The 27,971-nt window shown below is 44.5% G+C and overlaps 1 pseudogene; it reads left to right on the top strand.

Annotated features, from left to right (window-relative positions):
- The first annotated feature begins 620 nt into the window (after window positions 1–620).
- The window catches only part of LOC133346706 (katanin-interacting protein-like), a 34,111-nt pseudogene continuing 6,760 nt past the window's right edge, over window positions 621–27,971 (top strand).

The following is a 27,971-nucleotide window of genomic DNA, read 5'->3' on the forward strand; positions in this document are numbered from 1 at the left end:
TGCATTCATTATCAGAGTTGTGTTTTTTGTTTGCTTTTCGACCGCAGGTATTGTGGTCAATGCAAACATGACTCCTTGCAAAAAAAGGTGTCAGTTTTGTTGCCAGATAAAAGGGTAAACAAACAATGTTTTGTTAGCATTCTGACTACAAGTATTGTGGTTAATGCAGACATGATTCCTTGTAAAAGGTTTCAGTTTGGTGTTTTAACATCTTAACAAAACTGTTTTGTTGCCAGAAAAAAGTAGAAAACCTATTCCTATATTTTGACACTGGCAAAGGAGGTCCCATGATGAAGACTTCACTAATTCTTTTTGGTTCTTTCGGTAAAGTCACGTAGAAGGGAAGTAATAAAATAATAAAAATAAGAATTATTTTATTATGTTTTATTTTTATTATTCAATTACTTCCCTTCTACGTGACTTTACCGAAAGAACCAAGAAGATGAATCCCTGCAGTCACGAAAGCTTTAAATCGAAATTTAACTTCACTAATTGTTGAACAACGTGGAATTTGCTTGAGACTCTTATACAAGCTGGGAATTACAATACAAGCCCACACCCCCTTCGACCTGCCAATGTGAATTACAAATTACAATAGCCGCCGACGACCCCCACTGCGCATGCGCGGCGCTGTGCGTTGCCTAGCGACAGCTGTTGGGCGCCTCTCGACTTCACAAATGAATTCAGACAAAGGTGCTTATCTCGCGTTATATTAATAATTATTGCTTCTCAATTAGTTAAACAACGTAAGCATTGCATTGTTTAGCGTACACTGGCCCTTGTGGTGTGTGTTTTTTGTTACGTATGCGGGTATTTGTGTGATAACATTCATCGGTTAAAGCCGAAACTTCGGAATAGCAGCGACGCCACTAGGCCGCACTTGCTGCAATGTCACAAAACAAGATTTTCGATTTTATTCGTAATTATTTGTGAGACCAAGAGATATAAGGTCCTTGGTTGCAGTGGAGGCTGCTGTGCTGTTTATTAAGATAGGCTATTTTGTATGCCATTGTATAGCTGTTATCTTTTGGATGGACTCATGCTCGTCGCGGGAATGTGGAATGTCCAGCGCTGGTTTCGGGGCCTTCTGTTTTAAATGCATGCGTCGCTGCCAGGATGCAAACTGTTTTCGTGATCTATTGTAGGTTTAGAACACCACATTGACGGTAAGGTAAATAGTTGCAGTACATTGGCACGACTGCAACTCGCCATAGGAATGTGGATCTTTCACCATTGGCTCAGCAATCATCGTGGCAATGAGTGCGTCTTCATTGTTCGTTTGAGCGGAGAGGCATGCGAATGGAATGGGGGAGGCACACAAGCCTTTTGCTTAAAAAGTGAGACATTTCAACTGCTTAGTGGCATATGTCTGACCTTGGGTTGATTTTTCTTGTTGGGTTAGTTTGGAACTTTAACTAACTTCTCATAACCTGAGCACTGTGTGTGTCCCATGTCTCCCCTGGCTTCTATGCCTATACATAAGCCGATTGCAGAAGTGCTTCAATTTCAAACTCATGACTTCTACGATCTCCTTGCCGTAGTCAAAAGGCCTGACTTGTGTTAAATAAACGCGCTTGGTATAAGTACTGTGTTCATATTCTCAGCAGCCCTTCATGTATTCACTTGGACTTTTGGCGACCGTATTCTACGTGAACCGAGAACAGTGGAGGCTAAGTCTTAACAACGCCGGCTGCGGCCGACAGTGTTGTCATCTAAAATACATTGGTCTGCTGCTGTTCGTGAAGGGCGACACGGAGTGCTGAGGTGCAGTGAGGAGGAGGATGAAGAGGACAATGATGAGGAGGAGGAGGAGGAAACGGCTGCCTTTGCTCAACCGAGAGACGAGGTGCTCTTTGAGCCAGACCATGGCGCTGTTTGCTGATAGGCGACAACTACATTATTATCACCGAAAAATGTGTTAACGCTTCTGAGTAAATATTCGTTATGCAGGCTGGGGACATTCGGCTGGTTAAACAGGACGTCGATTTTTTTTCTTCACTTTGCAGTGTCTATCGGCACATTGGACAATGTGACCGATTTGGAACACTTGTAGGGTTAATGCGTTAGCGAATGTCCCGTGGCAAATGAGCGCAGGACAACTTGCTGAGTGATGTGTCCACACTAATGGTGCTGCTTCATCCCGCGCACCCTGCCATAGAGATGTTATCACATTGTAATCAATTTGAAATTTGTATAAAAAAAACTTTCTCAGTTCTGGAATTATTGCTAAAGTAAGTGAAGAATCAAATGGAATAAGATGGGTTTTGTTTTGCAGTCGTTGTTAACTTGACTGGGACCATCAACTTGACAACGTGATTTAATCGTGGGTGGGTGTCTGAATTCTAGCCCAGGACCTCAGCAGTACCGGCTCAGAGAACTGATCCCTGAGCCCACCAGTGCTCATCGTAAATGGTTTAAGGTTTTACTCTATCATGGCAAAGCTGGGGTTAGAAGGTTTACAACATTTCAGTGAAAAAGAGGATTTGGTGCACACAAAGCAATTTGTGTGACGTGGCCCTGACTGTTATTTGAATGCATCGTTTATCCATGTGAAATCTGATCAGGAACATTTATTGATAAGAATTTGTATTTTGTGATATTTTGTTTGCGTACGTTTAGGACCTTTTATTGTTTAAATGTTGTAGTTGATTGTTATGTTTTGTTTTCACTCACTCATTTATTCCACAATTCTTTATCTTTGTGAAATGCATTGTAATATTATTTTATTTAGACACTAACTACAAATTGCAACTACTGTATAACATTCTTATGGATAATGTATTTTTTTTGTCTGAAAGATATGTATTGTAAAGCAGGGATTCTATATAAATAGTGATTTTGTTGTGTAGTCTGGTGGCAACAGTACTGATGGACTTTGCAATTGGCAAGAGTAAGTTTTGCTTGTCAAATCTGATTTGCCTGCGCAATTACACATAATCAGTGTTATAAGCCTGTTTCACTCAGCCAGCCACTGCACCTGAAACGCATGAGGCTTTTAAACTGACAGCAAAGACACACACTCTATTCCTACCTTCCTGGGATTACAGGCCAGATCCACATATCTTCGAAACTGCCAAGTTAAGTGATGGAGACATCGGCATATTTTCCCCAAATATCAGACAAAAAGCAAGGTTCACCAGCATGTGTCTGGTCATAAAAGGCGATGATCGTGCAAAGTAAATTGTAGCTGTAGGTCTCATCACTGCACATTATTTCTTTGTTAACACTGTAATGGCTGGAAACTGCACCTCAGAGTACGATCTTTGTGAACATTAGCATGGCACTAAACTATGCAGAGTACGTGATGCGGTTCACTTACAGGGTTACTGCGAATGGCGACTGGCCAGAGAAGATGGTGTTGATTTTTCTACAAGAAACGACGAGCTACTCATAGACTTGCAACAGCGGAACAGGTGATTATGTTTAAATACAATGAAACATAAAAACGTGTGGAGTGTTTAGTGTACCAATATATGTATGTTTAAATTCACGATTATAACATGTTTCTGCTTATTCCAAGTTAAGGAATATGCTACTAAGTAATGCTTTTCTTTGACCCGAATTTTATGGGGGAGCGGGGGTAGTTATGCTTATTTGGCCTTGTTGGAACGCTGAAATGGTGGTTTGCGTGCTGCGCAATGAACATCATTACCTGAGTTCAATTACGGGCCATAGCTAGCGTTCATAGCGAGTGATATTTGAACCGTTCTTGGGCCTCTCCCCACCAGCTCGCACTGACCAACGTGGTGAAGTATGGTTAAACAACCCCTGTGACCCACACAATTTGGGAATTTCTTCATTCAGCAGCGGACTAACAAAATGGCTCTAAATTCAGATTTGCAATCAAGTTGACCAACATGACTCGCATATTCTAGGTATTAATTTACAACACGAGGGGAGATTTTTGGATTTGCATCTTCCTTTCATGAAAAAGATACATATGGAATTGACTGATTATATCCTGCGAGGTGGTAATGTAGCCTGAGAAATTAACCCACAGTTAGAAGTTTGCGAGTTACATTTTTTTCTGGGGTTGTTCAAATGACCACCACTTCGGAAAGATAACAGTCAGTGGTCATCTTATGGAGAGACTGGTCCCCGCTATAAAAAGTTTGGAAGTTCCACCACTCGCGCAAGGCTGCTGACACCGATGGAAGTGGATGTCACTGTATTGTTCATTTAAGCAGTGAGACACTTTGGTATTGTGCATCTCTCGTAAAAAAAATTAAGAACAGATGTGAACAAGTCATTCACCAATCTAACTGATTGCTCAGATGGAAGGTGCTGTCTTGTACATTCTAATCAACGACAGAAAACCTTTGGGAGTTCAGCACAATTAAAATATGCAAATCGAGCTTGATCAAGATAGTGGGCACCTATCTGACATTTACCCAAAAGACTTACTTCACAGGGCTGCAATTGCCCATTTGAGCAGCTGGTCACATAATCAACACACGTTGTCTCGAATGACAGCTTGCCCAACATCTAACGTCGCACGCAAGCTGCATCCGTTCATGCTGCGATGAATTTATTTGTCTCGTCCCAGTGAGCACTTGTCACTTTTTCAAATTATTTTCTTGTAATTCGGCTCGACGCTATCAGTGCATATTCTGTCAATAATTACTTGGGTAATCGCGTTTGCTGGGCAGTTGTTTTCAGCTCGATTAAGTTATGTTGAGTGGAATGGTATGTTGATTGATTTCATGTTAATCTTTAACACAGTGCATTGCCTGAGCTAGTCGGCTGAACTACAGTGAAAAAGCCACACTTGCCCTGTGTCCATTCCTTAACAGTTCACCTTTCGTGCAGCCAAGGTGACTTTTTAAATCCTACATCGAGGTGTAACATTTTCCCCGTGAGTTTATTAGGCATCAACACAGCATTATGTCGCCTTAAATGAGTACCTGGCACAGTGTATAAACGTCAGCAATGTGGAGACAAAGGCAGCTGGACGTAATGTAGATCACACCACCTCGTGAACTAGGTGCTCGCAAACAGCACTTGCCCCAGTAAGTTATATGAGGTCTCTTTGTGTGTGTGCGTGTGCGCGTGCGCGCGTGCGTGTGTGTGTGCTGCGTTGAATTGCTGCCAAGGCTACTGAGAAAGCTGCGAGTCAAGGACCCGCAACAAATTGAGTTGGAGAGGCTCGAGCAAGGGTTCTCCATTTACCTCAACGGGGCCAACGCGGACGGCAAACGGGTGACGCGGAAGGTCCAGCTCCCTCCCAGGAACGTTTGGACAGCAGGTACTATTGACAAATGTATACACTCAACATATGCACGTACAGTTTAATGCTTAGGCTTTCGCGTCCAATTGTAAATGTTGTGAGTTTACTCTCCAACACACCGGTGTGCTGAAGTAGTAACTAATTGGCACTTTTTTTAACGTGACAAACCTTACTAATTGGCTGTGTCGGGTGGTGGTGGTGGATTAACGACACATTTATGTTGACACGTTTCTAATCCAAAAAAACATTATTATGGACATGCATGTACAACCTCTTTTGTATCAATCTACCTGCTGGATGAGGGCCACAGCACGCCATACAGATCGCTGGCGTTAATTGATAATGCTTCACCACGCTTGTTATTGCAGATTGAAGGTGGGGAGCATAGATGTGGGAGCATATAGTTACGTAGAAGTACTATGCAATTATGGATTTGATGAACCGTCCTCTGCTGTCAGTGTAGAACCGCAACACATTTTCCAAGAACTTCTAAGATATGATGAGATGGGTGCATATACTGGGTTATTTGGTCAAAGGCAAGTATTCAAAGCACCTCTGTTTAACATGCGCCATTTGTTGAATCACGCCAGAGCGATTCTATGAATCGTCACAAATTGGATCACAATTTGTTGCAGTTAATTGTTTATTTCATCTCGTAATTCGGGCTCTATTTTACAATTTAGTTAACTCCTTTAACATAGATAATAACATTGCCACAAAATTAGTAAATAATTTGTGTGCAATTATATTGCCAGCGTAAGAATCACTGCTGCAACTGATCATTGCACGGATATTGAGTATCTATTATAAAAGCTCAGCATTCTGTTTGTCCGTCAACTAAATTAAAGAGCCTTTCAGAAGGCCTGAATCAAAAAATATATAGAAAATGGACCCCCCCCCCTTATGTGGGGGTAAAACGTTGATCCAACAGGTTACAACAATTGTCGACCCCCCCTAGAAAAAATTCACTCCCCACCACCCCCCCCCCACTAATCACTCTACATACAATAGAACCAGTAGTATCTGTACATAAGGGGTGGCGGGGGCGAGGCGGGAAGCATTGAAAAGCATTCCGCAGGAGCTAGAATAAGGCGGCTATGGGCCGACGAAATTCAAGTAGTTGAAAAGGGAGGCAGTGGTTAGCGCAATTGATACCCGGCCATGATGAGTGATATCTGAACCGGTTCTTGTCAAACCCGCTTACCCTTTCACCAGCCCACACTGACCAGCATGGTGAAGTATGATCATACAACCACCACGACCAACACGGCGTGGGGAGGGCCTTCATCCAGCAGGTGATTGACGAAGGCTCTCAGAGTGTGTGTGGTTTTGCTAGTCCACACGGGGCCTTTGTTGTGAAAGCAAATGGCGCTGGAAAGCCAGATGCTGTCGCTGGCCTCCCTGATGAACGGCGATCCAATTTACTTACGAACAGGTCCCTCAAGGCAGGACGGTGACGTGACGGAGGGGAAGACGGGCAGGTCTCGCACTGCTCCCGGCAAATGTCAACGCAAAGGATGGCAGCAGGTTAAACGCACAGTGTGGCATGGCCCGAGGGTTCCGCCTGGGTGTAATTGATGAGGCTTGAAGAGGCATTCCGGCTGCTCTTGTTGGCAAATGATCCTTGCAGGTTGTGTGCGTGCCCGCGTGTGTGTGGGTGTACATGTTCGTGTGTGAGCGGGCAGGTATGCTTGTGTATCAGGGGGTGGGGGTGCAGTGGTTAATGCATTGCAACAGCAAGTTCAATTTCTGGCCAAGGATAATATCAGTGGGGAGTTATTACAGAATTGGTCCCAGGTGTCCTCAAGGATGACTCGGCCATTAATAGATTGTGTGGTGTGTGAACATCAGCACTGGGGAGACAAAGGCGATTGGGTGTGGGGCTAACCATGCCACCCTTCACACATGCCATTCTCACCTTAATAGATGTGCACGAACAACACTCGCCCCAACAGTCTACTAAAGTATATACAGGGGATCTGTGTCTTTTTTTTGTGCAGGGAGAATTGTGGTGGAATGGTTTGCATACTCTCTTTGTTCTCAGTGACTTGCCTTCGATGCCGAATGATGGAAAACGTCAGTGGCACATTGTATTTACACCTGTTTGGGCCTCTTCTAGATCATCTCGGCCTTAAGTGATTACGTCTTTGGTGTATTAACATCAGTGCCGAGGAGATAAAGATAAAGGTGGCCAGGCGTGGTGCTGTTCACACTCCTACCACCTGTGCCATTCAGATCTTAATTGGTGCTCGCTAGCAGTCCTTGCCTATCCCATAGGCTATACGGCTAAGTAGGAGATCATTGTGTGCGTGGTGTGAACAGAGTTCCGTTCAACTCAAGACGGACGGGGGAAACTGGGTGAGAGTGGCTGGTCCAGTAGAATACTCGGAGGACTTTGACCTGGATGCTGACACTACACTGGATGCAGAAGAAGCGGCTGTCAAAGATAGCCGACATGTAAGCTAACTACCACATGCAAGAGGCAGTTAAATACGAATGCTGAAGCAGTACTCAAAGGCATTCTAACTTAATCACATACTGCTTTCAATGCACCGTTCCTCATTATGGTTTTCGAGCAATGTATCAGAGATTTCAAGATTTTTTTTATTGAAGAATCCTTCACCTTTTATATTGCGGTGAATGTTACGTCTGCTATTGGCGACAAGGGTCAGGTATAACCAGAAAATATATAACTTCTCTGAATAAAAAAATGTAGATTATTACACAAGTGATTTAATGCATGTATCTTCAGCTTATTAATCTGTATTGATAACTCAATGCACCGTTACACCCCTAGAACTAATGCACCTCCGATTAGCACAGTTGGCTACGTACGGTGCGAAATAAGTTCGACATACATAGATACAACATTACTGTAATGATGACGAGTCTCTTCTTAAGTTTCGATCTTCATTCCATGGACATTTTTGGCTACCCATTGAATGCATCAAATTAATCACAGTCCTTAAACGGGCTGATTCAATTCAACACGAGACTGTCCATTACTAAAGAAGAGATCACTTTTGCAATTGTTAATTTTAACTATAATTTATTTGAAAAGTTAACATGGATTTCTGTTTAAGTTCGAAACATAATCGAGTGACATCGGAATATGTTTGAATCAACATCACATTTGCTACATAACTAAATACACAATGGAAACATTAAATAACTCTCGTTGATACGTACCTAGACTGGGAATACTGGGTTGTGCAACACGAATTTGAAATGTCTTAATATATATTTGAAAACATTTAATGTTATTAAGCTTCCAGCTTATGTCAGACAGCCTTGGAGAGCGTCTACATTACGCTGAGGAGTTTTAGCTGTTTGCTCATTAGAATATTCTGGTCTCTTCCAGAACGAGACGGAGTCAGATGCCTCAGGAGGAAAACACAATGGGGCGAGGAAATGCGAGCCACAAAATAAGCTCCTGCTTACTCTGACGGATGTCAAGGTATTTTTCATACAGAACAAAATTCCACACAAGCAAAATAGATCAACTATAGGTTACAATACATGCTTATAATCACACTACAGCTTTTCATGAAGCCTTTATACAGTGAATCTGGCTGAGTGAAACGATTCCTATACAGCTCAACTGACTGTCTTTCTCACTAGCATACCTCTTGTAGACACAATGACAATAAGGTTGTATGAGGGATCTTACCTGGTAAAATAAAAAATATATACATATAATTTGTTTGGTAAAATAAATATAGTTTTAGTTGGAAATGTTTCTTTATTATGTGTTTATGGGTATTGGTGGCCCAGTACTTAATTAACTGTGGGAATTAAGTACTGTGCTGGTAAATTAAGTTTGATTCCTTGCCAAGCACAACTCAAGCAGTGGCTGAACTTGGCCATGTCCTCGACTTTTGGTCGAATCAAACGCAAACAAATACCTGCATTGGCAGTGTAGGCTAAATCAACATTGAGAAGACAAAAGGAGGCCTGGCGTACATAACCCTGGCCATGCGATCCTCTCGCGTGCCGTGGCAACCATAGCGCGAACTCGTGAACGGCGCTCGTCCCAATGGAAGTGCGAGGCTAAGTCACGGTGCGGAATGCTCTGCAGGCTCTGCGCAAAAGTTTGAAATTCAGCCTGAGCACAAGCATCTCCGACAAGAAACCCAAGGAGGGAGTCACTGCCATGGACTCGGACAAGAATTCTTCAGAGGACTCCATAGAGGAAGACCTCGACGGTGGCAGCTCACCGGGGAGTCCCGGGGAGCCGCAGGCTGCGGCGGCACTTGGCCGGCCCTCTCATCACAAGGGCACAGCGGCCAAACCGTCGGCGGCAGCTGGCGTTGGCTCTGGGGAGCTCATTGTGCTGGAGTTTGCGCCAGCTGGTGTGTGTGCGCACATTGACAGTGTTGAACGGTCGAGTTTAACGTGCTCTCATTTTGTTGTTGTTGTTGTTATTATTTTCAACTAAGACAACATAACATGGGGCATTGCTTTAATTTAAATATGTTTTATTAGCATGGTTGGTTTCACTTTGTTAATTTAATCAAAGATTGTTGCTTGGCTCATTAATTTGGTTCTGATAATAGACTGTTGATTGTCTGCGCTTCAGGCAGCTGCCTGCAGGATTCGTCATGCAGGTTAAAGTCAAAGTTATTTTTCTGAGCGTGGAGCGGTTGCTCATACGATATTTTTTTCAGCCCTCTGGCCAGGAGTGGAAATTCCACAATTTCTTGTTGTAAGGATGAATCGGTCCAAAGAATAAACCACTGTTGACTTCCCACAGAGTGGAAACACATTTTATAGACCCTGGAATGCTGACCTCCCACTTAGATATGATTGTGAGACTCACTTGGATATGATAGTAAGACTCACAATGTATCTACTGTGCCATCTAACCATCTATTTATACGTACATTTGTGCGGAGTCATTTTGTGCCTTTACAATGAAGACACCATCTCACATGTAGCAACCTGCCTGGACCCGAGTACCTTCTTCCCACCCCTTTATCCTCCTGTTCTCTGTGGACAGAATAATTTGTTAATGTTTATTGCCTACATAAACTATTAATTTATTCAAGATTCTGTCTTAACTGATGTTGTTCGTCAAGAGCCATCTCTATTGCGATGCTCAGGTTTTCAGTGATGAACTATAACACAGGGGCCGTTTTAAGTATGCTGATATGTTCAGGATTTGACTTTGCTAATTCTTACCAGGATTAAGCATAACATACCAAGCAGGTGTGATCCATATACAAAGTACATTCTTTAAAAGGAAGATGCAACTAAAAATACGAGGTATTCTTGCAGAAAGTGATCTCGGTTGTATGTACTGGGATGGTTGAAATATATTTTCAGGTTGTTAATGAAAAACACTTATGTATACCTTTTTTACTGGTAGGAACCACCTGGTTCCACCAGCCCACGGGATTATTGTGTCCGTCCATCGTGCATCCAAAAATGAGAGGGGTGGGGCTGGGTGGAGAGGGGAGGGTGGGGAGGGGCTGGGTGGGGCTGGGTGGGAGGGGTGGGGCTAGGTGGGGAGGGGCTGGTCACTCCGTGGTGCCCTTATAAAACTCAACGTTTAACCTACTCACGCCGGCTTGTGCCCGCCCTCACAGTCGGCCATATTTGCGGAATACACCACGCCGCCGTTGACCCTGGCCATTGACCGAGCAACCCAACGTTCCTACCAGCTCCCTCCGCAGGAATGTGTTTCCCCCGTGGTGCAAATGTTCTATTGTTGTACATTGTCTTGAGGAGTGGTTCCACTGAGATAATAATCATTAATAATAATTCTAATTTCTAAAGCGCCCTTACACAATCGTTCTCAGTTAAGCCAAATTTCTATTATAAACTGTGAATTATATTAAAGAGAACTTTCAAGTTACAGTCACCTCCATTATAGATTTCTAGTGACATCACTGGAACATTGTTAATTTAAAATGTTGTAAATATAGTGACATTACTAGCTTACTATGGAGGGCCTCGATGGGATTTCAAAGTCTTTGCTAAATTAACAAGGCTTCAAACTCGTGTTAGACAGCCGCGATATGGATCTACAAGTTAAGAGCTATTTTATGTGTTTGAGTCGTTGCATCTTCCTTTAAAAAAGAACAAGAAACCGCACATTCACGATCGGCGCATTCGCGGCTACGTTCTGAAACCGATCTGGCCTGCTTTCTCCCCAATAAACAACGTGCTCGTAGCGGCAGAATAATAAAGCACTTTAGTTATGCATCCTCCTTTTTGGCCACGTTTGGTTGGGTTACGGCCTTATTGAAATTCCTTTCAGGGGCTCGGAGGGAACGGCTGCTCTCTGCCAAGAGGAAAGCCGACGCCGACTCCGTGGTGCCCACCAAGGCGATGTTGGCGCGGAGTGGTCCGACCGTCCGTGCGGGTACTGTCATCCCGGCCTCCGTGATCCAAGACGGGCGGAACATCGTCCTTCAGAGCGGTAGTGCAGCGTCTCTGCTTACAGCGCTGGGGTGTTTGTGGTGGAGGCGGGGAGAGGAGAGAAAGGCATCCCTTGTTCTCTGTGTGCGCGCGCACTTACACAATGCGGCTACACAAAAGGGTTTTGCCTTTCCGATTGAAAACCCACTCTTGGTTAGGCCAGGAGATGGCTAACGCCACCGCTGGCGGTTGTGACGTTTGATAAGGTACTTGTTTACCTTGTGCGATGTTCAGTAAAAGTGATTGTGAGGTTATTGTTCTCTGTTTTTACGACACGGAGAGCAATTGGTAGTAAAAAGAACACCTGTATATATGTTGAACTTCTTTCGCACCGTACCTAGCCAACCGTGCTAATCAGAGCTGCGAGTGTTAATCGGACGTGCGGGGTGTCACCACCTGTTGTCACAACACTTGTTGTGACACCCACATCATTGTATCTAGATGGGACAGGCCTGCTTCTTTGAGTCTGATGGTTTTATTTATACGGGCCTCTCAATTATAGATTGGGCATTGTGTAGCACCTTGTGTGCTGTAGAGGCTGCCCGTTTAAAAGCAATTAAAGTATGAATTTGGCTTAAAAAATACACTTAAAAATGCATTTCGTTAGCTCATATACATATATAATTGCATGTAATTAAAAGAAAACACTCGGGCATCGTGAACACAACTTTAAATAAGCACACTGGATGGTAACAAATGACAATGGTGGTGTTTTTTTGTTTTGTTCCAGGCTCATCGAAGGGAGTGGAGCAGCCCCTTTCAGCAAGCAGGCGTGGGGTCTCCCAGGAGGCAGACCCCACCAGCAGGGCCCAGGCTGTGGCTCAAGCTGTGAGGACAGAAAACCAATCTCTCATGACCTCTACTCCCACAGGAAAATCTGTGCAGGTGCCCTTGGCTGGCTGTTGTTGTTGTTGTTGTTTCCTTTGGCTGTGGTGTTATAGAAGCAACCAGAATAGAATATCATGGCATTTGAATTCGGATGTATGTGGAGGTAGGATAGGGCGAAACGGTTTGGAATTTGGGAATAGTCCGTGTCAAGAAAGTGTAATTGGAAAGAGGAAGTTGGAATTGTTTGGGCACGTGGTAGGGGACTGTATGAGTAAAACTTGAAGAATGTGTGTTGTTCTTTATAAACAACTTCAGCATCTAATAAAAAGAAAGAAGCGGTAGAATTGTGTGATGGCATCAACTTGGTAGAACATTCGACTCTTCATAAGAAGATAACCATTTTCAATTCCATTTGGTGATCAACGCTGCCCTTCCATCTGTTTGAAGTCGACAAAATAAGTACCACTTTGCTGCACGCTGACAGTTGTTCTATGGAGAAAACTAACCCCTGTCATGGGAATGTGAAATTGAAATGATTACTGCCCCAATGTTCTTTTGAGTATGGTTACACTTAGGCTTTTGACGTTTTTGTGCTTAAGAGCGTCATTACACATTTCATTGCCATATTGCACATTAGCATACTTTTACACTTTAATTATGAACTGTACGATGATAATGCAAAGGTATGTGCACAGCGAAATTGAGCTCCCTAGGTACGAGAAAACCTGGAGTAGTTACCCACCAACTAAACAAATACCAGAGGCACAGATACGTTAATGATTGGAGGTGGCTGGGAAGGGTTTCGAGCAATACTCAAAAGACTACGTGCTTATTCACAGAGGGGAGGCACACTGCCAAAAAGTGTAATCTGGGGAGGCCTGTTAGAGTGATGCAAGAGACAAAATGTTCAGCCCTTGCTAAGGTTGTATTTGGCTTAAGTGAGCACAGAAGCTAGAGAATAAACTTCGTATATTTTGTATTCATACACTGCCATTTCTGCTGCGCTTTGTCACATTAAGTTATGTTATTATTTGCGTGGTATTTTAAATACTTTATTGATGTTTAAAATTTTAGAACGTTGTATGCTTAACAGTCCACCAAGTCAGTCATGCGTTACGTTTGTAGGCTGTGATTTTTTGTTCAATGTTTTTTTTAGGCTAATAATTCACCCTCTGAAAACGACAGTGTCAGTAAGGCCGTGGAAAAAATTCAGCAAATGGATCTATGGTAAGGCCATAGAGACTATTTCACAGTAGTTATTTTATTATAACTATTAAAAAGAATGACAATGATGTAATAACAATGACGAATATCTTTTTCCACAATTTGAAAAACAGTGATCTATAGTGACAACTGCATTTAACTCCCTACACTTAGAAATATGTTGTTAATGTGATGTTTTAATAACTCTAGCACATGCCTGTATAAACTGTATGATCTGATTTTAATAATGGTGTTCAATTACATTTACCAAATAACATTACTATGACATACTAAAGTAGCACTCAAGCTCATATGTTTTCCCCCCAAAGTGCTAGTTTAATGTCCTGTCATACACCATTATGTAGGATTGCTCTAAGGGATGATAATGGAGTTGTATTAAATCATTATAATTAGTATTTGGCTTTAATAAGTGGAAATATATAAGTTTCATATGCTTAACGCGTCAAAATGTTTGGCTGTACTTTAGATTAATGATAGAACATTACCAAAAGAGACTCAGCGCATAATGTTATTGTGTTGCATTCGTATTCGTACTGCTTTATGAACACTGTGACCCAAGTAAAATTTCTGCCCATGGCTAACCACGGTGGGGAGTAACATCTGAACAAATCCTGCCTCTTCTCCTTTTGCGAACCAGCACTGACCAGGCTAGTGAAGTATGGCCAATCAACCCCCATTACTGACACAGGCTTTCATCTAGCAGTGGCTTGAAGAGAGCTGTGAATTATTTTATTAGTCTTCTTGGTTCTTTCGGTAAAGTCACGTAGAAGGGAAATAATAAAATAATAAAACTAAAACATAATAAAAAATAATTCTCACGACGTTTCGGCCACAACGCAAGCAGCCGTCCTCAGGTGAAGAACAGGTCTGTCGGAAAGACAGCGTTTGATACCCAGGCAGCAGACAGCGTCTTTCTGACAGACCTGGTCTTCACCTGAGGACGGCTGCTTGCGTTGTGGCCGAAACGTCGTGAGAATTATTTAATTATGTTTTATTTTTATTATTTTATTATTTCCCTTCTACCTGACTTTACCGAAAGAACCAAGAAGATGAATCCCTGCAGTCACGAAAGCTTTAAATCGAAATTCATTTTATTATTATTATGAGTTCTGGCATACCTTCACCTTCAATTACTCATATTAGCTACTGGCAACATTTTTTCCATTCACTTCATATTACTGTTTTAATCAAGCAATACTACACATTGTGTAGTATGAATGGCAGTTTATTCTGATCTGTTGGTTATGTCCCCTGTGCCGCGCTTGATACCCAGGCAGCAGAAAAAGCTGCTGAAAGCCCTTGGCAAGCTTGAGCTCTCAGCCTCAGCGCCATCAAACGATGTCAGAACCCCGGCAGAGCGATGCCAGTGGCTCGGCGAGCCCACACATGTCGGCCTTACAAGTGGACCCGGAGCGCCTGGGAGCGTCCAAGGCACGTGGAGAAAGTAGCGGCGCTGGAAACACTGGGCAAGGAGCACAAGAAAAAACTTGCGGCGCAAGCCAACATTCTCAGCAGCGGTCGAGAAAGGCCTCCATCTCGGATGAGGAGATGTCCATGAAAGATCAGTTGGAGAAGGCTACTGGGAGGAGGATTTCTAGTTCCGAGGAGCCCCAGCAAGTGCCCGCCTGGCTGGAGGGAGCGGACAGACGGGAGAGAACGAAAAAAAAGAAGATGTTGTCCAAGAGCAAATGGAAGCCACCCTGGCTGGAAGGCGACGTTGACTTACGCGGAGGCTCCAGCGATGAGAATCGGAACAAGGCTACAGCCTCCACGTCGCGCGTAGGTACGTGAAGACAACGCTATTTTGAAAGCATTGCATGTCATTTAAATTGAAAACCGTGCGATGTTTAGATATGCTCATAAAAGAATTCATTAAACACAAATAGATTGGTCATGCCACTGAAAATAATATTTTATTCAAGGGTAACATATTTACAAATGAATGCATGTGAAAGTAATGGTTCACCTCCGTGATGAAAATCATACAGTATACTGATGTTATAATTCAGGCTCGTGTTCAATTTGCAAATCTTTTCTCCTTACGGTGTTGCTGCATGTAGAGTCAATAGTGGTATGAAATTTGAAATCTCCATTTATATGAATGAATTAGAATTGATGAAGAGATTAACCAGATGATAATTAATTCCAAGTGCATTAAAACATTCCAACTAAGATTAAAGCATGTATGCATGAGCTCTGTCCGTCTTTCTGTCTCATAGGTTGAGGGGGCACTATAACTGTTTATAAACATGATCAAAAATGAACTAAAATGTAGTCAACAGTTGTGTTGCGATTAGGGAATTACTCTATTTGATAACCAGCCAAATTGATCTTAGGCTTGCAGAGGTGGCTGGCTGGCTCAGACATAAACCAGTGCAAAACATTACTATTTGCAAATATGCAAAAATAATTTTGCCCTGGCATCTACCCATTGGCTTCCAGAATTAAAATTAAATAATTCCAAAACACAATCGCCAGCTTCGACGCCATTGGATAATCCATGCGTGTGCATGATTTTGCCTAACTTGTTTAAAAAAATTACACTTTTCCTCTAGGAGAGGCAGTGCGATCTGCTCGGTCGATCCACAGCTCCAGCAGCAGCGGGGAGGAGCGCGGCACCCGGGATGCTCTTCGCGGGGACGAGGAGTGCAGCAAGGGAGGAGATGTCGACTTGGTCTCGTTCCTAGGACACAGGGCCCCGGAGGGCAGACAGGCCCTTGAGTGGACGTCGGAGCGCGCTGCAAACGACCGAGGCGCCCATGTTCTCAGGTGTGGTTGATGCAGGACTGCACTTGCGTGCAAAAACGCTTGCTCGTGTGAACGTGTTTTATTCAGCAATGTGCTCTTTAGATGAGTAAAAAATGTGAGCATCTGCAAACCTTTTGTGAGTGTGGGCTACATTAGGAATCTCCTAGTTCCCCATGGACAGTCACGTTTGCGATCATTGATGTCGTTGTGGTAGCCTGTTCGAGGCAAACTATCTCGCAGAGTTGTAGGCTGTGTGCTCGTTTACGCTAGGCGCTCGTGGGTCGATCAAAAACCATGCCACAGGCAGTTTGTGGCCTGTAGGCTGTAGATTGCAATCCCATGATGAAAAAAAACCGAATCGAGGTCTTGTAGATACACACCTAGGGTTGTGTCTTGGGCTGGAAGCGTCATAAATGAGAAAAAGTCTTTCGTAAATATTATTATTGCAGTCTCGTGATGTCACAGTCACATGACTTTCACATGTTTAAATGCCCCATCCATACACATCACTAAAGACCTATGATGGAGCACTTTCCTGTGACTAAAGCATTTTTTTAAATCATTGTTGAAGCGTCGTATCCCAGGTATGTATGTACCAATAATCTTTTTTTGGGTTGCATTTTTTATGTGTAGTTTACGAGAAAACATTCTGTCAACAAGGCTACAAGAATGCAGTATAAACAGTAATAAAATAAGGTACAGATGCAGCATAAATTTACGAATTTAATGGAACTTGTCATCCACTTTTTAGCCGCAGTTTTAAAATTAAAAAAATTATTAATGCCATAAAATGTGTTTGGTGGACTGCTCCAGTACTGGGGAATTGTATATAATGTAAAATAAGTAGATATATATATAAGGGGTACCTTTGATCGCATTCAATTACGTACAAGCCTTTGCCCGATGTGCTTTCTGGATCAGTGTATTGCATTTGATTTAACGAGGCAAACTCTGAACTGGTTTCGACTTCAGGAGTTGCATTTTTTTTTTGAACAGCACTGCCCATACAAGAATCAATATTCCAACGTTGTAGATGTGGCTAGGCGGCTCAGACATGAAAGTGCTGAGCTGGCACCGCTGACTCCTGGCAAAAGCACTGTGATTAAATCGCAATCTCAAGTGAAGCCAGTTGATCGTCTTAGCTAGGCCATCAGTCATTGCCCAAAAATGAAATAAATAAATGCATATTAAATTTCGTTTTGAACTTGATTTGGCTAAATCCCAAGTCCGATCATTTTCAATGTCATTTCAGTTTTTATCCTAATGCTTATGAGAAAGTGTGCCTCCCCCCCCCCCCCCTACTGTGTGAAGGCTAAAAAGGCAACATGATTTCGCCAGGTTGTTCTGCCACATGAGGCTCACTGCTGTGCAGTATTTCCAAACTGATTCTTCAACTTCGATAATAAATAATAAGTAACAATAATCACATCGGTGTTATCTTGACCGGTAATTGAACGGCAACTGTAATGTGCACCAACTCGGGGCATAACCAGAACGGTCACAGGCTTGCACTTTTTTTTTGCCACAAGCTACAGTTAAGGCTGAATTAATGGGTGTCCCACTAGACAAAAATCTTAAGCCCACAATGTCTACCCATTGAAGTTCTTTTCCCTGGTAAAACCTCCATGGTGGGTCTTTTTGTTGATGCTGCCACTATTAGTGCCACCCCACGTGATTAACTCTTGTTTTTCGGTGCCTGGACGTGCCTTTTGCCGAACGGGTATAGCCCACGGGACAAAGGCAGAGCAAATCACTTAATGTACGGTTAGCGTGAATTGAAAAGTGCATTGTATGTGCTATTGGCAGGTGGTGGGAACAAGAACAAATTTGGTGCACAGCTCCAAATTGTAGACAACTTCATAGTTGACTAGAAACACTTGAAGTCCACAAATGCAAGGGGACACCGCTGAAAGATTACACAGATGAATTCAACAACCCATGACCGTTATTACCATACATATCCTGGCCACCTTGCAAGCCCAGTGGATTTGGGAATTTAACAAAACTATGTGAGCTATCGGCCTTTTCTTACAAATTGCCAGATTACAGGCATGCACCACCATGCCTATCATAAGTTCTGGAAATAACTGAAACAAAAGACGTGATATGGGCCGGTTGATTTATGAGCTTTCTTATCAACATGAGTTGCTGTGGTGCATGTGAAGTTTCATACAAATGTTCATCTCCAATTTTGTATTGTACATGTACAGCCCGTTTGTCGATCCACTGCTGGATGAGGGCCCTCCCAAGCCATGTGGGTTGTGGGGGTTATTAACCTAGTACGTTACTTCACGACATAGCCTGCCAGTCCCGGATTTATGACTGCCGACTTGTGTAAGGGGTCACTTATCCAATTACTATCTCGGCTCACCCATATGACCATATGTGTAATCATGAATGAGCTTCGAGATGTTCATGGAAGGCTGTTGACCATTATATCAGAAAGCTCAGTCAGTCATGTTTGTTTAAAAGGCCATACCATAGTGATGAATCAGAAAGTTGAAACCAGTCCAGAGTTTTCCTACCTCAACATTTATGGAAATATTTGATCTGGAAGTTCAAGAAACTGAAGGATTTAAATGTTGTTAATTGTTTTTTTTACCCTTTTATCTGGCAACAAAACGGACACCTTTTTTTGCAAGGAGTCATGTTTTCATTGACTACAATATCTGTGGTCGAAATGCAAATAAAAAACACGACTCTGATAATGTATGCAAAGGCGCACCTTTTGGCGTCATCTGGTCCAACACCATGCTGAGACTAGGCTCTAAGAAAAGCTATCTTGGGTGTGGACCAATCAATTTCAAGGACAGTGCATACATTATCAAAGTTGTGTTTTTTGTTTGCATTTCGACCGCAGGTATTGTGGTCAATGCAAACATGACTCCTTATAAAAAAGGTGTCAGTTTTGTTGCCAGATAAAAGAGTCAAAAAACAATTATCATATTTTGCTACTGGCAAAGGAGGTTCCAATGGTGATTTAAATGTTCTTTCATATGTTGTTGTTGGTGATGATATAAACCTTTGGCTGCCTTGTTTATTAACAACTTGCAGAGGCATGTGTCATCTATAAGTGTATTGTCTTTTGCCGCCAGTGTCAGAGTATCAAAGCTATAGAATGTTCACAACATTGTGGTTACCAAATACTTTGTCAGGGCGTTCCCCTTAAAGGTATTTGATGAAACTTGATGTCTGTTGCCAACAAGTACTGCATGTGTGGGCCTGCACAGACAAATGTGTTATGTGTTGAGTTCAATGAGCATTATGAAACACGGGTTTCATATCGTTTGTCTGTTATAATCGTTTTTATTTAGCTCATGTAGCAGAGTGCGTATTGCCATCGTGCAGCTTTGCACGTCTTGTATGTATGTTTGTTAAACGTATTTCGCACCGTACCATAGCCAACCGTGCTAATTGGAGGTGCGGGGGAAGAACAACAAACTAACGTTCACTGCGAATTTATAAAGAGAATGCTGGAGACAGACTGCCTTAAAGCAGTAATCGAGTACTCAAGGGGTGTCTTAATTTCTACGTCTAATTTGGCTCCCGACCCTGATGCTTGTATATTTGGAGTTTGCATGTTCTCCCTGTGGTCCCGTGGATTTTTTTTCTGGGTCCTCCGGTTTTTACCTCCACATTTAGAAACATGCGTTTAGAGTATTTAGCTGCTATAAGTTTACACATAACAAACCACTTTTTGGAGTGATCATTTGTGGCTAGGTCGCTTCTGAAAAAGAGCTATATGGCGCAGTGGGCCTTACCTGGTATAATAAAAATAGTAAAATGAAAACAGTACAGTTTAGTTTCTAGATTTACGTCTCATAAAACTGCTTAAATGCACTTTGCGATTACTTGCCATGAAGGTCACTCAATACGTCCGAGGTTAACGCTGTTGCCGCTTGTGTAAAAACTACGCCCACAGTACTTATAAGCGGTAGCCAGGTGTCGTGCATCCGAGCAGCTATAAATCTTGACGATCGCGCACTGAGAGAACGGGGGTCATGGCGACGAGCGATCCCGTTCACCTCGTCGTCCGCGCTTCTCCCGCTGGGGTCGGTGCAGAGCGGGGCGGCGGTGCAGAGCGGGACAGCGGTGGTGGGGACACGCGAGCGTGGTGGGCTCGGGAGCAGGACCGCTCGCTCCTCGAGTCTTGGGACTCGCTACTCAAGTTTGACCGCACGCAGAAGGGCCGCTTGCCCAGCCTGGACCTGCCCGACATGGAGGCGGCTGGGCCCGCGTCGCAACGCTCTGCCCGGTAACCTGCCACAGACTCTGGCTCCTCTCGCAACCTGCGCCGGCGTGCACCGGTCGGCTGCGGGGCTGAGCTTCCGCAGTAGGATAGGCAACACGCTGCACTGTTGACGACACCTCAGGGACAGGCGATACCACTGAAATATTTCCACTGTAGGTGTGTGATCGATTCATCGTTGCAGTTGTTTTGTTATGCTAATGGTATGAGTATCGAATCTTAATAATGCAGTGTGCAGTCCTTTATCAATACACTGCTGGATGAAGGCATCTCCACACCGTGTGGGTCGTGGGAGTTATTTGACGATACTTCACTGCCAGTGGTGGTCAGTGTGAGCGAGTTGGTGAAGGCAGGTAAGTATAGATGTGTGAGCATAGAAGCACAGTACAATCATTTATGTTGTAGCGCTGCTCTGTGCTCACAAAGCAGCGAGTTATATTGTACCAAATCATGTGTCACAAGTGCAATTGTCGACGTATGGCTGAAGTGGTACTGCAGTGGTTAGTGTACTCCAGTAGTGAACCCGGTGACCTGAATTCGATTTCCTGGCACTGCTAAACATCACACCACCAACTAGCATGATTGGCTATGTATGGTGCGAAAGAAGTTCACCATACATACATCATCAGTGGCGAGTGATATTTGAACTTGCCCTGCCCCCCCCCATCACCTAACTCGCACTGACCAGCCTGGTTAAGTTTAGGTTAAACACGGCGTGAGGAGACCATCTAGCAGCGAATTGATTGAGGGCAGTCAATAATAATAATTCTGCACATTACATGAAAATGTTTCCTTTAGGTTCATGGCCATAACGAACAAGACAGAACAAATACAACTGTGGATTTATATTGTGTCTAAATACAGTACTCTACTAAAGAGCACAAATGAGACAGTACCGACAGTATACACGAGGACAGTTCAGATGAGACGTGAAATGAAAGTGAGACAGACAGCACACTCACTACTAATGCGATAGACAGTGCAAACAAGAATCGACTTTTGAATGGAATCTCGACGAATTTCTTGGATCGCGATGGGGGGCAGGGTGGGGGGGGTAGTTGAGGACCTATCATTATTCATGAATCGTTCCACACCGGAGTATCAAGCTGCGTTAACCTGTGATTAGAGTGCTGACTCAAGTCATAGTGCTTGACATTCTCAACCAGAATGCCGTGAGTTGGAGGTCGACTCAGCCCATCACCGTCCCTCTACAATTGATGAAATCAATACCACTCTGTGAGAAGACAACAAGTGGATGTGTATGTGTTTTGAAATTTTTTCACACTGTACGTAGCCAACCTTGCCACTTGGACGTGCGGATAGTCTAGTGGATAGTTCTGGCCCCCATCATATAAATGTGGACTTTTCATCTTTTCATCACTGGAATAGACGCCAGCGCTACCCTACAGCTGTTTAAGCATGGCAATACTGTAACTTGACTTTGACATTTAAAGGGAGACAAACAGCAGCATTTTCGTAGTGGTCTGCTGACAGCAAAATACATTAACTTCAAAGGTTTGTGTAGGAATGTGCCAGCTGAATTGATGATAGTCGCACACTTGTTTAAGTTTGCTCATTGTGGAGTTTCACTAGACTCCCATGGGGAAGATGCAGAGGAGGTGATTGTGTTTCCTGCAGATCTAATTACGTATTTTGTTTGTTCGTGTAAATAATTGCACTCTTATTTAACTTAATTTGAGCCAACGTGGAACAAGTAACTATGCATGGCCCACCACGGAAGGTGACAGGTTGAGGTTTACATTTCCGTCCGTGTGGTTTACAAAACAAATATCTTTAAAGTATCACTTAGGGCGAAAGCGTGGGTACGGTGCCTTGCTGCTGATGAGCCTGCACTATGGGAACGTGCGGAGTAGTGGGGAAGTGGCCCTCCCACATTTGGACGGTCTCAAACAATGCTCGCTGGGAATTATATAAGCACGTAGCCAGATTGTATGTTCGCAAAAATGGAAGGAACCGAAGGAGAGGAAGTCCTAACAGAGAATGGCTTGAAAGCGACAAAAGATATTGGTTCCAGAAAGATGTGGCACGACTTGAGCATATTGGCACAAGACAGAGGAAACTGGTAACAAATGACAGTGTGTAGTGGACACCTACGGGCTCTCTGCTCATGGATCGTGATGATGATGCATGTTGAACTTCTTTCGCACCGTACGTAGCCAACCACGCTAATCGGGAGGTGCGGGTCACACGCACCGTGACCCTTGCGTTGCGCAGCCTCGCAGAGGGCTCCTCGTTCGTCGACTTGGACGAGCGCGACGGCCCCGAGTGCCACGCGCTTGCTGCGGGGCCTGCTCGCCAGTCTCCCAGCTGCCCTGCTGCGACACGGCTGAGCCCTTCGAGATCCCCGAGCTGCCCTACGGGCGGCGCCTCGTCATCAACATCCGCTCCACGTGGGGCGACGGCCACTACGTGGGCCTCAACGGCCTGGAGGTGTTCACGAGCACGGGGGCGCCAGGCCAAGGTGGCGCGCATATGGGCCGAGCCGGCCGACGTCAACGTGCTGCCGGGTTACGGCAACGATCCGCGGGTTGTCTCAAACCTCCTCGACAACGTGAGACATTTGTTCATTTAATTGCCGGTAACATTTTAAATGTACTTCCCGTGAACACGCAAGCGCGGTGTTGTATGTAGTTGGCGAGTGTACAGGCGGTGCAACTGCGCCGGGACCCGCCGGTTGCAGGGTCCCACGCGCCTAGCTATGAAGAGGAGAGAGATTGAATAGGGTATCGCATTCATTCATTTCCGCACCTCCGATTGGCACGGTTAGCTAACGTACGCTGCGAAAGATGTTCAATATATATCCTGTACAATTATTTATCCAGCATCCACACTAAACACACTACTCTGCTGCATTAAGCGAGTAGTATTTTGGTGATTTCTACAGGAGTCGCATTTAAATCGCATAATTCCACCATGGGAGATATCAGCAAGGTCTTAATTGATTTCATATATATTGAGTATTCCCACGTGAAAATGTTCATATTGATGGTTTTATAATAGGGTTGGTGTGCCATCTGGCGGTGATTGTTGGACTTGCCACGAGAATACTATTTGCATCAAGATGCACAAATTGTGATTTAAATGAGTACGCGATGGATGACTTCAGCTGTCAAAGAATCCTCGTTCATTTCAGCGGCAATTCCTGCATCTCCATTCAATGTCTCATAAGTTGCATATGATGCATTCGTAGTATGGAAATTATGCGGACATCAGATAGCTCAGTTCGTACGACCATATACTAAGTATTAAGTGCCCTCACAACAAAGAACCCGATGCATGTGTTCACAGATAGGTGGTTTCCACCAATATTTGGTGTAAAAATAGCGAATTCAAATATATAATCGACCAATTGCCCATGTTTGCAATGAGAAGCGCAATGCGGATTCCTGTAGGAAGGTGGCCATCTCTTGTTTTACAGCTAGAGGTGAAAATTCCACATGCCCAGTAGCAGCTATCCCTGTGGGTACGAAGTGGCTCAGAACTTAGTCTGCAAATGGGCATTACTCTACCAATAGGGGGTGGGGGGTGTTGATGCCTTCATGTAATCCTAGGTTGAGTAATCTGCGGGTAATATTTTGAATGTGACACATTTGGACCATGACGCCGGCATACAATGGCCGACTCGTTTCGAATGACATCAGGGCATCTTTAACGTCGACCGCGAAGCAGACGCTGCATATTTCATTTTAAATACCGCAGTATTAACCAGGGCGGCTGCCGGGCTTGAACCACGAACCTCTGCAACAAGCGGCCGAACACGCTACCACCGGGCCGTGTGCACGTGCACGGTTATTTCTGTCACCGAGTTTGCCTTGTCTGACCCCGGCGCGGCGCAGGTGAACCGGTCGCGTGACGATGCTCACATGTGGCTGGCGCCATTCACGGTGGGTGGCGACCACCTGGTGACGCTGGAGCTGGCCGAGCCGTGCCACCTGGCCATGCTGCGCGTGTGGAACTACAACAAGTCGCGCGTGCACGCCTCGCGCGGGGCGAGACACCTGCACGTCGCACTCGACGGCCGCGAGGTCTTCCGGGGAGAGATTGCGCGCGCGTCCGGAACGCTGATGCGAGGTCAGTGGCGGGAGGGAGCGGTGGATCGTCGTCGCAGGCAGTAGTCAATGAAACGGTCTGCGAATATTTTTTGGCTAACGGTCAAAAATAGAAGTATACTTGAGGGAAGATGGGCTGAGTCAAGCCCTGCACAGGATTTTACCTCGCGAATTTCCAAATGTGTCTCCTACCCGCGCACCTCCGATTAGCACGGTTGGCTATGTACGGTGCAAAACAAGTTCAACATGTATACAGTACCTTGCCAATTATTCTCATCATCGTAATTTAATTAATGGTTATCCTTATTGTAATCACTATATCATAATAAATATAATCATTGCTACATGATGGTGTTCATTATGATCGTCATGATCATCATATTAGAAGCAACAAAGATTCCAGCATATGCAGCAGTCCAGGACCACACACCCCAGTGTGTGCAGCTCAAGAGCGTGGTATAATGACTTTAAACCCCCCGCCAAACCTCCTACGCATTTCACAAGTAGTACTAATCGCATATCTGCATTTCCCATAAATATGCTAAATTCCTCTTGATATGCAAATTATTGTGTCAAGGCGCTCTTCCCCCCTCCATCCCAGCTTAGTCGCTCCAAGCCTGGGGTGTGTCATTCAGACTCTGTCTTCTCGACAGACCTGTTCTCCACCTGAGGATGGCTGCTTGTGTTGTGGCCGAAACGTCGTGAGAATTATTTTTTATTATGTTTTCTTTTTATTATTTTATTATTTCCATTCTACGTGACTTTACGGAAAAAACCAAGAAGATGAGCGTGCTACATTTGTTGTGTGCGCATGTGTGCGTGCGTCTGTGCACATAAACTTTGTCGCCGCCCAGACCTGGAGCAGTTTGGCGACACCATCCTCTTCACGATGGACGACAGCATCCTGGAGGCGATGGCGGCTCACGACGTCACCTTCACAGCCGCGTCGCCCGATGCGAACGGCCCGGTCACCGGCGTGAGTGGCGAAGGTCCCGGCGAGGAGGCCGAGAGGCCCCGAACGGCGCACGGGGACAGCCCTGAGGACGTTCCCGACTCCCCCTGCGTGCCCAAACCTGCCGTCGAGCGGCCCACGACCCGGGCTGGACGTGGGCCCAACACCGGCCAGGTCTGACACTGCTCCAGCCAGAAAATGCGTGCGTGGTGGTGTTGCGGCGATATATTTCGATCTCCCTCGCAAAACACACTTCTCTCTCAAAGAGCTTTCACCTGGTTTCTGATTACAGGTTATTGATTGTTTTTTTGTAGTGAAGTATTGATCCTTCATTACTTATTTCTTTCTCTGCTCCTGAGAAGGAGTGTGGTCTTAAATGGGGTTTTCTGAACGTATTTGTCAGCATGGGCCACTTTATACAATTACAGTTTGTATGTAACGTGTCTGTGAATGTGTCCACATCTCAAGACGGGGTACAAATAGGGAGGACATGCGTTTTGGGAGAGAAATCTTTTCAAGGATAGAGGAGGTGAGAGCAGAGGGTGCGCAGACGACGATGAAGATTGTAGTGAGATACTTTGTCGAGGGACATGCCTAATTTCTTGTGATGTGTTCTCATGTTTTTCTATTGCCCTTAACTAATTTGTCTTGTGCTGTATACAGAAGGCAGCCTCTGACGAGACATCTGCTCGGCCTTGTGGACAATACGTGGGGAAATGTGAGTGCTGTACTCTAGCTGAACTATTGCCTTATCATTACTTAACAATTAAAAGTTGTCAGCCTACGGAGTTTAAGCGTATTTGGCTCTGTGGCAGCCTTGACTCGTGATCAAAATATTTTGAGTTAATTAAATTAACAAAATCTACATAAGGACAGCACCCATTGCTTTGCTGCCATCTCCTGGCACCTAGCAGTCCTAACAACTATACAGGAAAACCTTGGATTGCGAGTAACTTGGTCTTCGAGTGTTTTGCAAGACGAGCAAATTTTAAAAATAAATATTAATTTGATAAACGAGCGAGGTCTTGCAATACGAGTAGTATGTGTATACGCTTTGTCTGCCGAGCGTCACGTGATCACAACTGATACACGAGTGCTTTGGATTACAAGCACATTTCCGGAACGAATTATGTTCGCAATCCAAGGTTTTACTGTATGCCAATTGTTATGCCCTGGCAGTCACGCATCGAGCACTAACCAGGCTCAGTCCTCCTTCGTGTCCGAGATCTGATGAGATGGGGCACATTCAGGGTGCTTTGGTTGTAAGCATATTTGTTTTGTTTTTTGAATGATGTTGATAAATATCTTCAAGAGTCAACATTTTAATGTTCTGTACTCTGAACATTGAGTGAGAGAGCTGATGGGAAATCGACCACCTTGTGTAGTTTTGTTTTTAAATGTTCATTGCTATTAAACCAGGGGTGGGGAACCTACAGCCCACAGGCAATATCCAGCCCGCAACTTCATTTCATTCGGCACACAGCCACACGAGGCTTACCACTTCAAAATGATATCACTGCAAGCATCTAAGCCATACTAATCAGGCAATAGAGAGAAATATTTCCAACCTTCCAACACCGTGTTTCCAACTGTTAACGCATTCCAATCAGAATTGGCGACGGTGTGTGTCATTGCGTAGCCCGCCAAAGGTATTTGAAAGTCCTATTCCAGCCCTAAACGATCCCTGAAGCGAGCTTTGTTTTCCCACCGATTGTATGGCCATGGCGGCACAGGTCTGAAGCTGAGCTTCTCGGCAACGTGGGGCGACCCGCACTACCTGGGCCTCACGGGGCTGGAGGTGATGGGGCCGGACGGGGTGACCATCGCACTCCAGCTGGCCATGCTCGATGCCAAGCCGCGTGACCTCAACGACCTGCCCGAGTACACGGACGACAACCGCACCCTCGACAAGTGAGAGCGAACCACCTCTGTTCCACCCCCCCCCCCCATGCTCTAGGGGGGGATGGCCATGCCCATCGCTGTCTGGAACTGCATCCAGTTATTCGTCTGTGCTGCCAACTGTGTCCCCCTGTATATATATGTGTGTGCGTGTTTTGTTTACGTATACGTGCATATTTGCGTAAAAATCTATTTGCACTCTGTACTTATACGCTGCCATACTTGTATCCCTGGCCTTCACAAACCAGCAATGACCGGTGTGATGAAGCCCGGTCAAACAAACCCTACGACGAACACGGTATGGGGTTGCCTTCATCCAGCAGTGTACTTGACAAAGCGGCTGTCAGTTCA

Source organism: Lethenteron reissneri, chromosome 3, assembly GCF_015708825.2.
Source record: "Lethenteron reissneri isolate LAM-NWPU_2019-01 chromosome 3, ASM1570882v1, whole genome shotgun sequence".
Lineage (NCBI taxonomy): Eukaryota > Metazoa > Chordata > Hyperoartia > Petromyzontiformes > Petromyzontidae > Lethenteron > Lethenteron reissneri.